Source organism: Tamandua tetradactyla, chromosome 1 (assembly GCF_023851605.1).
Source record: "Tamandua tetradactyla isolate mTamTet1 chromosome 1, mTamTet1.pri, whole genome shotgun sequence".
NCBI lineage: Eukaryota > Metazoa > Chordata > Mammalia > Pilosa > Myrmecophagidae > Tamandua > Tamandua tetradactyla.
The window spans coordinates 59,444,470-59,457,789 of record NC_135327.1 but is presented as its reverse complement, the minus strand read 5'-3'; the positions used below and the strand labels follow the sequence as shown (position 1 = coordinate 59,457,789).

The window sequence follows — 13,320 nt, the reverse complement described above, 5'->3', positions numbered from 1 at the left end:
TGAGTTGGGCTTCACCCCTCCCCTGGGGAAGGCATAGGCGGGAGACAGCCCTGAAAGCAGCCCATTTCTGCCTGTGTATGGGGCAGTTGCAGCCCGAGAAGTCCCACCGCTGAATCCAGAGACAGCCAAGCCTCCATAGAAACACAGCCACAAAACCCCCCGTTTCCTCCCCTTTTCTCTTTTTCTGTTAACCCATTGAGCGACCTCTGCCTTGAACAGGTTCACCTGAGCTGGGGGCCTATTTTTAGTAGTCAGAATTTGTTAATTAATGCCACAACTGGTGTTTGGTTGGACTCAGCCCCTGCTGCTGTTACAGTCTCTTTCCTTTTCCCTCTGGGAAGCAGCCTGGGGGGGAGGGGCACCAGTTGCCACGGCTTGGGGAACTCACGGTTCCGGGGAGTCTTACAGCTGGTCCAGCTGGTCCAGACTCGGGTACGCTGTGTTTGTGGTCACTAACCTGGCTCTGGGAGCTGTTCTGTAGTGTTTCTGGTTATTTAATAGTTGTTCTGGAGATTGAACTAAAACGTGCACATTGCTAAGCCACCATCTTGGCCACACCCCTCGAGCACACCTTCTTCTGACTTTGTGTTTTTGTAATTCAGGTTAGACTTCTGTTCACTTGACCTAGAACTCTTTTGTTTATACAGCTCGAACAAGAATTTAGTAGACTGCCTTTCTATTGTATTTCTAGGTTCCCCATGACTTATTAGCCACAAGTCTCTGCGAGTCATATAATTTTGATGCTTGCTTTGAGTTTGCTGTCTATTATAATAGCCATGTCTACCCTGTCTTTGGTGATTAAGTGCTGCCACCTGGCTTTTGCCAACTCCGGATCCCATCATCTCCATTGCGTTTAAGGATTTCAGCTCAGTGACAGCAGTTCCTACAGTAATATCTGACTTACAGAGAAGTGCAACTACAGAGCTCTTCAGGGATGATGGCGCTAGTCTCACAAATTTATTTCTCACTGTTCTGTTAAAAGGTGCATCCTCCAGACATTCCTGGGGTGTAAGAGCAGGCTTTGCATGATAAATCTACTCTAACATCCCAATCTCTCTAAATGTCTGGATCCCTTCACCTACATTATACCAGAGAAGTTCTGGCATTTCAGCCTCAGGTAATGTCGGCCACCTTTTGATTCATGTTTCAGCCAACCATCCAAACAAACTCTTTGTGTCTTTTCTAACCCCTCGAGCTATAACATTGAATGCAGAATCTCTGCTTAGCGGGCCCATATCAATAAATTCAGCCTGATCCAGCCTTATATTCCTCCCACCATTATTCCACACCCTTAAAATCCATTGCCACACATATTCCCCTGATTTCTGTCTATATAAATTGGAAAGCTCACACACGTCTTTTGGAGTATAACGTACCTCCTCATGTGTGATACTTTGTATCTCACCTTTAGGGGCCTGTTGGGACTTTAGTCTAGTTATGGGTCTGGAAGAAATGAGGGGTGGTGGGGGTGGTTCATAAGAAGAATTAGAAGTCTCTTCTAAGCCATTTGCTTCAGGGCATTCATTTGCAGTTTCATCTGGTGAAACAGGATTAATCACTCTAGGGCTAATCCCTTCAGGTGGAGTTTGGATGGCCAACTCCTCAAGGCAGGCTGGCGGAGGGGCAGCTATGTCCTCAAGTCATACTATTACAGGGTTATCTAGAGAAGACTCAGCATGACCTAGGGTTTCAACCTCTCCACTGACATCATTATCAATCCATATGTTTCCATCCCATTTTTCAGGGTCCTACTTCTTTCCGATCAATGCCCTCATTTTAATGGTAAACAACATGCAAGATTGAGATTTCAGTTTAGGTCGTAAAGTTGCTACTCTAAAAATAAGATTCTGAGTCTGATTTTTGGAGATCTCAAGTCTATGGCTACAGGAAATAATATTTTCCTTCAGAACACTCATATAAATGTTTACATCTGTCAGATGGTGCATAAGCTTCTCATTTGAAGCCTTAAGCCTATCCTTTTCACTTATTAATGTATGCAGTGTATCTAACAACAACCAGCCAACATCTCTATACCTCCTATTCCCACAAAACTCTGTAAAGGTGTCAAAAACATCCCCCAGAGCCTGGCTTCATATAAGCGAAACATTAGAAGAATTAAATGGTGATATTTTGAGTATCACTTTTGCCAACTCACCCCATGAATTGGCAGTATAATTCTGATTGTGAGAATCAGAGTCCTTAGTGCCTTTGAGTCCAGTCAGAGTAGAAAACCAAAGGTAAAAATTCATTTTTAAGATTCTGATTCTTAAGAACAAGTCCTGGTACCAAGCTGTATTAGTTAGGGTTCTCTAGAGAAACAGAATAAACAGGAAATATCCATAAATACAAAATTTATAAAGTTCCTTCATGTAACCATGGAAACATAGAGTCTAAAATCCATAGGGCAGGCTGTGAAGCTGACAACTCTGATGGAGGGTCTGGATGAACTCCACAGGAGAGGCTCGCCCATCAAAGCAGGAAGAGAGCCTGCCTCTTCTGAATCCTCCTTAAAAGGCTTCCAGTGATTAGATGAAATGCCACTCATTGCAGAAGACACTCCTCTTGGCTGATTACAAATGGAATCAGCTGTGGATGCAGCTAACGTGATCATGATTTAATTCTATGAAATGTCCTCACAGCAACAGACAGGCTAGCACTTGCCCAACCAGACAAATGGGTACCACTACCTGGCCAAGTTGACACATGAACCTGACCACGACAGCAACATTATTCACAATTTTCAAAGATGGAAACAATCCAAGTGCCCATCAACAGATGAATGGATAAATAAAATGTGGCATATATGTATGATGGAATATTAAGCAGCAATAAACCGAAATGAGGTCTTACTGCATAGACAAGATGGATGAACCTGGAGGACATAACGCTAGTGAAATAAGCTAGACACAAAAGGATAGATACCATATGATTTAGCTAGTATGACCTTGGGAAAGGTAAACTCAGAGTCTTATAATGTAGAACACAGAGGACCTAGAAATACACAGAAGCTAGAGATAGGAGAACAGTTACCTAATGAGGTTGAACTTACAGATACAGGAATGGATAGAAGTGATGATAGTTCTTTAGTGGGTTTATAAGTAATATTGCCATATTGAAGGTGAATATGATTGAAAGGGGTTGTAGAGAGCCATGTTTCTCACCAATTAACACTACAGAAATGAATATGTTTTTTGCATGAGCTACTTCAAAGGCATGAAGCTTATACAGAGTCAACAATAGAGGGGTATAGGGTAAAAACTACATTTGCATGCTATGGTCTACGTTTAAGAGGAAGATATCAACAGTACCTCAGCACTACTGGGGACAATGAATTGTGGGGGTGGGGGGAGGGACAAGTGATAAGGGGTAGATTTGATTTGATATTTGGTGAAGCTGGGTTGTGGGTTCTTTGTCTCTATAGACCAATGAAACCTGTCTAAAACTGAGAGTGTTGCTGATTGTATAACTAAGTGAGGATACTGTGAGACATGAATTATTATTTTTTGACATTATCCACGATGCCCAGTGAATAGAGGTGGCCAACAGGTACAATGACCGAGAAGGAAGAAGGCAAACTGCGGTTTGCCTTATATACATAAGATGGGATATTATGCAGCTATAAAAAGGAACGAACTTGTGAGGCATGCAATGAAGTGAATGAACCTTGAGGATACTATGTTGGGCAAAATAAGCCAGAGACAAAGGACAAATATTGTAAGGTCTCTTTTAGAAAATACTTATAAGAAAATTGGGGCCTAGATTGTATGCTCTTATAGCAATTGCATTTAGTCCTGAGCTTTAAGTGTTATTTCTAGATTTTGAGATGCTGTGTTATATACGTATAAGCCAGTATCTCCCTGGAACTTTGGCTACCTGTGTGACACCTGAGACTCAGAGCTGGAGTTCTGTAGCCTGAAAGTCAGCTTTGCTACATACAACAACTGTAAAAGAAATTAAAAAAGAGATCAGGGTTCAATTAGTGATAAGAATGAAGCTGATTTGGTTGGGACTAAAGTAATTAAGAATACAGGGTAAAAAGGATGACAGTGTTTGTATTTAAAAAATTCTCCTATGATATGAAACCAAAGTCAGAGAGGTTTATTATGGCCAGTATCTACATTTTCTGTAGCACATAATCTAACTCAACTTGTCTAGATAGCTCATTTAAACAACTCAAACACAGGGAGCTCAGAATGGGAACCAGGGCTTGTAATTCTGTGCAGCTTAATGTAATACCTGAAATCATACCAGAGTATGTTGGGCAGATAATTAAAAAGTATTGGCAAAGTCCCTTGAGGGACTGGAGAAAAAATATGGCACTATTTAGCTTTACCACCAGGGAAACCCCTGATACTGTCCCAAACATTAGGGACTTCCAAATCAATGGGCCAAGCCCTTGATCTTGAGGCTTGCTCTTATCAAACTTATTTCTGAAGCAGAGAAGCTAAACCTACCTATAATTATGACTAAGAGTTACTTCTTGAGTAAAAATTACCTCTTTTTGTTGCTTAGATGTGGCCTCTCTCTTTCTCAACCCAATTCTGCGAGTAAAATCATTACCCTCCCGCTCTATGTGGGACATGACATCCAGGGGTGAAAGTCTTCCTGGCAACGTGGGACATGACTCCCATGGATGAGTCTGGCCCTGGCACTATGGGATCAACAATGTGTCCTGACCAAGAAGGGGAAAAGAAATGTGACAAAATAAGGTATCAATGCCTAAGAGATTTCAAATACAGTTGAGAGGCTATTCTGGAGGCTACTATTATGCAAGCTTCAGCTAGATATTGCAAATTCCTAGGGTTTACCAAACCCCAGGCAACTTCATTCCTATTAATCCTAAAGAACACCCAGGGCTCTGAGATCCTACAAAAGTTGTATGCACTAAGTTTATTTTTCAGAAATCTAAAACCTTCAGATAGTTCCTAGGCCAGATAAGTCTTGAAACGCAGAGGGGCCAGCCTCTCCAAGAACATCAACTAGTTCCATCCCCTATCCCATATTGTTGACACCCCTTTGCAACATGAAAAATTTAGAATGGGCATAGCCCAAATATCCCTAACGACTGGGAGAAAGATCAAAGGAGAAGGTGGAATTGTAACAGAGAAAATAGGATCTAACAAATGAATGTGATTGTTGAATCCTTATATTGGGACTTCTTTTTAGTCTCTAGTGTCTTGCAGCAGCTAGAAGGAGAAACCTGAAAATGTGGAACTGTAACCCATATCAAACTTTGAAACCTGTTTTATAACTTTTAAAATGTACTTTGAAATTTATTGCTTTTTTGTATACATGTTACGTTTCACAATAAAAAAAGATTCTAAAATAAAACATGAGAGAATATGTTTGAGACCTTGAGGTAGGCAAAGAATTCTTAGGACCCAAAATCATGAATACAAAACAAAACAACCACAAAAAACACCCATATTAGGCGAGAATAATCTCAAGTCAGTAACCTAATTTCATACTTTGAAGAACTAGAAAAAGAAGAGCAAATAAACTTAAACATAGCAGAAGGCAGGAAAACACTAAGATTATAGTGGAGATGAATGAAATGGAGACTAGAAAATCAAACGAGAGACTCAAAACCAAAATTCGGTTCTTTGAAAAAGATTGACAAACCTTTAGCTAGACAGACAAAGAAGAAAAAGAAAGATAAAAGATGCAAATAACAAAAATCAGAAATGAAAATGGTGACATCACTACTGACTTTACAGAACGAAAAAGGATTATAAGAGAATATTGTGGTTAGAGTGAGAATGCAGGTTAGCAGGGGCCAGGGTGGGGAATGGGGAGTCAATGCTCAGTGGGTGCAGAGCTTCTGTTTGGAGTGGGGGAAAGTTTGGAAATGGATGGTGGTGATGGCAGCCCAACACTGTGAGAGTAGTTAACACCACTGAATTGTATATTTGAAAGTGGCTAAAACGGGAAATTTTAGGTTGCGTATGTGATACCAGAATAAAACAAATTTAAAACCCATAGAACGGTACCATACAAAGAATGAACCCTAATGTAAACTATGGTCTTCAGTTGATCATATAGTTCTAATTATATTTTTTTCACCAATTTTATGTAAACTTACAATTTTTCCACATTAATGTAAAAAAAGGAATACTATAAACAATTATATCATCAACAAATTAGTTAATCTACATGAAATAGAAAATTACTAGAAGCACAAAAATCAACACCATACTGGAAGTTCTAGTTAGAGCAATTAGGCAAGAAAAAGAAAGAAAAGGCACCCATTTTGGAAGGGAGGAATAAAATTATCTCTTATTTGTGGTTGACACAACCTATGTGTAGAAAATCCCAGGGAGCCCACAAGAGAGCTGCTAGAGGAAATAAACTAATTCAGCAAACTTGCAGGGCACAAGGTTAACATGCAGAAATCAGTTGTTTCTATTCATTAACACTGAACAACCAAAAGAGGAAATTAACAATTCAAATTGCAATAATATCTAAAAGAACAAAATATCTATGAATAAATAGAGCTAAGAAGGTGGAAGACGTGTGCACTGAAAACCAGCAAGCACTGCCGGGAAGAAATTAAAGACGACCTAAGTAAACGGCAAGACAACTGGTGTTCCCAGATGGGAAGCCTTGATATTACCAGGATGTCAATACCACCACAAGTGGGGTGCAGATGATTTAGCATAACCCAGATAAAAATTCCAATGGCCTTTCTTTGCAGAAGTGGAAAAGCTGATCCTCAGATTCATGTGGAACTACAAAAGGGATCCCCCTAGCTGAAACAATTTTGAAAAAGAACAAAGTTGGAGACTCACACTTCCTGATTTCAAAATTTACTACAAAACTCAGTCACCGAAACAGTGCGTTAGTCCTGGCATAAGGACAGACACGTAGATCAAGGAATGAGAACTGAGAGTCCAGAAATAGACCCACACCTCTATGGCCAGTGGATTTTTCACAAGGGAGTCCAGTACAATCCATGGGGAAAGAACAGCCTCTTCCAACCAGTGATGGGAAAACTGCATATCTACATGCAAAAGAGGGAGATGACCCTTACTTTCCATCATATAAAAAAATTAGCTCACGTGGATCAAGGACCTAAATATAAGAGCAAGTCACCATAAAGCTCTTAGCAGACAGCATAGGGCCAAATCTTCATGACCTCGAATTTGGCTGTTGGGTCTTAGATATGACACCAAAAGTACAAGGAAAAAAAGTAACAGCAGGTAAATTTATTTTATCAAAATTAAAACTTTTGTGCAAAAAATATTATAGAGAAAAAAAAGTCTACAGAATAGGTGAAAATAATTGCAAATCATATACCTGATAATGGTTTAATATCCAGAATATATAAAGAACTCTTACAATTCAACAATAAAAACAACTCAGTTAAAAATAAATGGGGGGGGGGGGCGGCGGCAGGCAAGGTGGCTCAGTGGCAGAGTTCTCGCCTGCCATTCCAGAGACCCGGGTTCAATTCCTGGTGCCTGCCCATGCAAACAAAACAAAACAAAACAAAACAAAAAATAAATAAATAAATAAATGGGGGGCCACGGTAGCTCAGCAGGTAGAGTTCTCGCCTGCCATGCCGGAGACCCAGGTTCAGTTCCCAGCGCCTGCTCATGCAAAAAATAAAAAAAATAAACAGTTATGATAAACAAATAAATAAATAAATGGACAAGGGCATTTAAATAAATAAATAAGCAAGAGGCGTGACCAAGATGCATGCAGTGAAGTAGCGCCTTGAGATACTTCCATGTATTTCTTCAGCTGCCCCTGAAGGGAGAAGACAGACCCCCGTCTGCACCAACAGTTACAGTCTCTTGATAAACACCTTTTGCTTCTCACACTGCTGGGATGAAGGGGGAAACCGAGACCTGAATGGGTTTGGTCATCTCTAGCAGCTCATGGGATAAGTGTAGCCATGGCAGCGACAACTTAGTATCAACATGAAGCACTGATAACTGCGAACAAAGGAACATTTGCCAACTAACTGTCATCACAATGCCAAGTGAGTTGTACAAGCAGAAACAAGCTGCAACAGACCTATGTGTCAGCCAGCTGTAAGGAGGATGCTTTCTTCTGATAACATTGACTTAGAAGCAGTTTTAGTACAGATCATTTTAATTATATCAAATGAAATGAAAATGAGTGAAGCCCCTAGATTCTTTGTTGGGTCTGAAGATAGAGAAATAAATCCTGGAAGTTGTCGACATTTCTTCCACCACACACATGGAGAGGCTGATGACGAGGATGGCCACTGGACAAAGCAGCTGTCTGTGCAAAACTCAGGAATGCATTTGTAATCAATGAGTTGAAAATGCAGTATCTCATTCAAGATAGGAGAGAAGTGGATAATATTCTTCAAGCTAAAGGTATTTTACATTCTCGTTATGCAATCTTGAATCGTGACCCAAATAATCCCAAAGAATGTAATCTGATTGGAGGAGAAGATCATGTGCAAGTAAATGGGGAAGTTTTCCTAAAGCCCTTCGTAGAAAAGCCAGTAAGTGCAGAAGCTCACAACGCTTGTGTTTATTATCCAACATCTGCAGGTGGTGGGAGTCAAAGGCTCTCTTGAAAGATTGGCAGTAGAAGTAGTGTGTATTCCCCAGAAAGCAGTGTACAAAACCCGGCTCATATATATATATACATATAAAGAGTTTACGCCTACAGATGGTACTGATGTTAAGGTTTATATAGTGGGTCCAGATTATGCCCATGCAGCAGCTCGAAAATCTCCAGCACTTGATGGCAAGGTGGAACGAGATAGTGAAGGAAAGGAAATAAGATACCCTGTTATTCTCAATGCCTGAGAGAAATTAATTGCTTGGAAAGACTGCCCTGTTTTTAAGCGAACAGTTTATGGCTTTGGTTTGTAAAGGGGCCAATGGACAGTCCTATGCCTGATGTCAATGGTTTCAGGTTTGTGAAAAATTGCATGAAGTATTATGATGATTGTGCAAAAATACCTGGCAATATTATAATGCAAGAGCTTGCTCCACAATTTCATATTTCCTGGTCAATACCCTTAGAAGCTGAAGATATTCCAATTGCACCAACTGCATTTGAAACTATGATGGAACTTAGATGTATGGTAGCAGTCATAGATCATGGGGATCGAATACCAGAACAAAAAATGAAAATGGAAGCGAGGCATCAAAATTTTTTTGATCTCTTAGAAAAGTGTGATGGATATAAATCTGGGAAATTAAAACTCAAAAATACAAAACAATTACAGGAAATTTTGGATATTGTATGACAACTTCTTATTGAGCTTGGGCAAAATAATGATTCTGAAATTGAAGAAAATAAGTCAAAACTTGAACAATTTAAGACTGTATTAGAGATGTATGGCCATTTTTCTGGAATGAATTGTAAGGTCCAATTGACTTATCTCTCTTGTGGTTGTCCTAAAACATCTAGCGAAGAGGAAGACAGCGGAAGAGAAGAACCCTCCTTACATTTGGTTCTAAAATGGGAGGAGAACTAAGCAGGCAGGGTCCAGGGTGAAGAATTTGGAAGAGTTTTCAGGCATATGTATCTTGGAGGTCAAGGAGATTATGCAAGTTTTCCTGGTTGTAGTTTACTTAGATTACATAGTGTCATGGTCAGGTTCATGTGTCAACTTGGCCAAGAGGTTGGACCTGTTTGTCTGGTTAGTCAAGTGCTGGTCTGTCTGTTGTGATGAGGACATTTCAGAGAATTAAATCATGATCATGTCAGCTATATCCACAGATGATTCCATTTGTAATCAGCCAAAGGGGAGTGTCTTCTGCAATGAGTAATGCTTAATCTGATCACTGGAAGCCTTTTTAAGGAGGATTCAGAAGAGACAGGCTCTTCCTGTTTCAGCTGGCGAGCCTCTCCTGTGGAGTTCGACCAGACCCTCCATCAGAGTCGTTGGCTTCACAGCCTGCCCTGAGGATTTTGGACTCTGTGTTCCCATGGTCACGTGAGACACTTTTAAAAATTTTATATTTGCAAGTGTTCCCTGTTGATTCTGTTTCTCTAGAAAACCCTAACTAATACACATAGTATCTACCGACATGACTTCCAAATGTATGCCTCTGGTGAGGGACAAGTCCAGATGACTGCAGCTGCTTTTGCAAAGGGATTCTTAGCTTTAGAAGGAGAGCTGACACCTGTTCTGCTTCTGATGGTAAAAAGTGCCACTGTGAATGGTCTTTTGCATAGTGACAGTGACTCTTTGAGCAGTTGTCAGCAACGTGTAAAGGCAAGACTTCATGAAATACCTCAGAAAAACAGAGCTTTTACTTCTGAGGATTATGAAAAGCTTTCTCCATCTGGAAGCATTTCGCTTATCAAATCAATGCATTTAATTAAAAAGCCTATGAAGACGTTGTGACAAAGTTTATTCCTTGATTCAAGGTTTGACTTCTCAAATCAGACATTGAATGGAAGAGCCCAAAAAAGTCATCAGATATTCAGCGTTACCATAGCAAGACATTAGAGCTTATACTACGTAGATGGTCCAAGTTGGAAAAGGACTTTAAAACAAAGAATGGAAGATATGACATTAGCAATATTCCTGACATATGACCGTATGAAGTATGATGTCCAGCATAATGGTTCCTTGAAATTAGAAAGCACAATGGAATTATATAGGCTTTCAAAAGCATTAGCAGATATTGTTATCCCTCAGGAATATGGTATAAGTAAAGCGGAAAAACTGGGTATTGCCAAAAGATACTGTCCACCTCTAGTTAGAAAAATTCACTGAGACCGTCAGAGGACACAAGATGATGACTCCATAAATAAACTCCATCCTGTGTATTCCAGAGGTGTTCTTTTCCCCAAAGGTCATGTCCCTACCAGATTTTATCTCACCAGTGAAAGTCAAGTACATTTTTTGCTATCTGTTCTTCGCTGTGGTGCCTTATGCGATGAATCAAAGATGAACAGTATGTTATTTAAAATAGTACATTCATAGCTAGGATACCTATACCTTTGTGCATAGAAGTTTGCACATTAATTTTTAGAAAATATTTTCTTTTTATATTACATTATAAGAGGTGCTTTTGTTCATCAGGAAGATTTTTGCTTCATATATTGGCAAGTAAATACCTTTTGAATTTCTTTTTAAGAGAGATGATTGAAAAATCTGTAAATATTACATATTTAAGTTCTTTTTAGATCTAAGGAACTCAGTTCAATGTTAGAATAGTGTCTGAATTCTATAGTTAGATTTTATATATAGCATCTGTGTTTATCATTTCCATTCTTATCTCTAATGTGTCAGCTGATCTCAGAAAGTTTGAAGACTGAGCATTTCAAATAAATGCTCTTTCCAAATAGACTATGAAGGGAAATTGAGATCAGTGTGTTGTGATTTCATCATTGATGTGAAATACATTTTATTATCCTTGGTGCTTTTCCCCCTGATGCACAAATAATTATGAACCACTTGAAATGACTTAAATTATAAATCAAAATAGTGTAACTCGATAAATATTACATGTATTGCAAGTTAGATAATATAAATCACTAAAACTTTGGTTCAAAGCTTATGTTTAGAAAAATAAATGTATTGAATTATCTAGTATGAATACTGTTACTGTAATTTTTCAAAACAGACCACTAACTTTAAATCATTATACATGAACTGACGTTTAGAAAACAAGCATATTACATGTTAGTTGTTTTAAAAGGTGCCATATACAAAAAGGCACCAATATGTACAATTACATAAGTTCATATATTCACATGAATGTAAATGTATTCTATGGAGACATCTTGTAAATAAGTAAATGTACCTACATTTTCTGTCTGTAAAAATGTAAATAATATGTTTGTTTTGGGGGTGAGGAAACTAATCTTGTTTTTTAAGTGAGGCTGAATTAAAATATGTTCATTTCCAGAATCAGAAATAAATAAATAAATAAATGGGCAAAGGGCTCGAACAGACATTTTTCCAAAGGACATATACAAATGATCAATAAGCACGTGAACAGTGGCTCAGCATCATTAGGGAAATGCAAATTAAAACCACGATGAGTTGCCACTTCACAATGACAAGGATGGCTCTTATGAAAAATTGGAAAATGACAAGTGTTGGAGAGGATGCTGAGAAACCGGAACCGTGGTGAATGGGCGGCGGGCATGTGAGTGTGAAATGGTATAGCTGCTGAGGAAAGCCGAATGACGGTTCCCCAAAAGTGACACATCGGGTAACCACGTACCCTAATTCCGCTCCTGGGTCTGCCCCACAAAGGGTGAAGACAACGCCCATGGCCGCGTTACTCACAACCGACAAGGCAGAAACAACCTGTGTGCACCCGCGAACGAATGGATAAAAAACAGGGTCCATAGGCACCATCCAACACTACTTGGCCATAACAAACAGGAATGAAGCTCTGTTCAGGCTGCTGCCTCGAGAGTTTAGAAGGCATCATGCTGAAGGAAATAGGGACAATTGTCACATGCATCTACCTATATGAGCTACCTAGACATGGCAAATTCAGAGACAGAGTGGATCAGAGGCCATAGAGGGACGAGGGGAAGGGGAGATGTTGTTTGGTGGGTACAGTCGGGTTGTAAACATCAGAAATTCAAAAATTAGAAACAATTTAAATTTGAAAAAAGCAAAAAATTAATAATTAGAGCTCAAGGTAAAATATTTCTGCTCAGCAAAAGACACCATTAGGGAAACAAGAAGGGAAAGAGAAAACAAGAAGACAGAAAAGCAGCACTGCCCGGGCATCCAGGGCTTGTGTTCAGACCTGAGCTGCCAAGGCAAACCCTGGGCACACCAAGAAGGTTCCTGGTAGCTACATTACAGAAGCAAGATAAACAGGCCTAATTAATTTTAATAACGTACCTTATTTAACCTTGTAATTTCAAAACAACATTTCCACATGTAGTGAATGTGAATTATCAAAGACATTTCACGCTCTTTCTTCAGACCCGCATTTAGGGGCGGTGCACCAGACCGTGCAGCCCGCGGACACTCGCCCCTTCTGTGCTCACAGGGGTGGGGTGGGGGGCGCGCCGGACCCCTATCGGTGGAATATAAACAACTCCGAGAACTCAGTAATAAGAGAGAACCCAATTTAAAAAACGGCCAAAAGCCTTGTGCAGGCGTTTCATAAGAGGTCACAGGCCGGAGGTGGACGCGGGAAGGGGCTGTTTGCCACCAGGAGATGCGCGGCCACGGCGCCCCGCCTGCGGGGACGCGGGACCTGCAGAGCTCAGCGGCGGCACGTGGCCCGCGATCCCCGTGCAGGCCTCCACCCGGAGACATGGGAAGGCGCCCACCGAGCTGACTCCTGGGTCCCTGCCACAGGCAGCCAGGGCAGGTCGTAGGGACCTTCTGATGCCATTTAA

At 40.2% G+C, this 13,320-nt stretch overlaps 1 pseudogene; it reads left to right on the top strand.

The window, feature by feature from the left end:
- Positions 1-13,320, top strand: part of LOC143680689 (inositol hexakisphosphate and diphosphoinositol-pentakisphosphate kinase 2-like) — a 40,809-nt pseudogene that overhangs the window by 26,407 nt on the left and 1,082 nt on the right.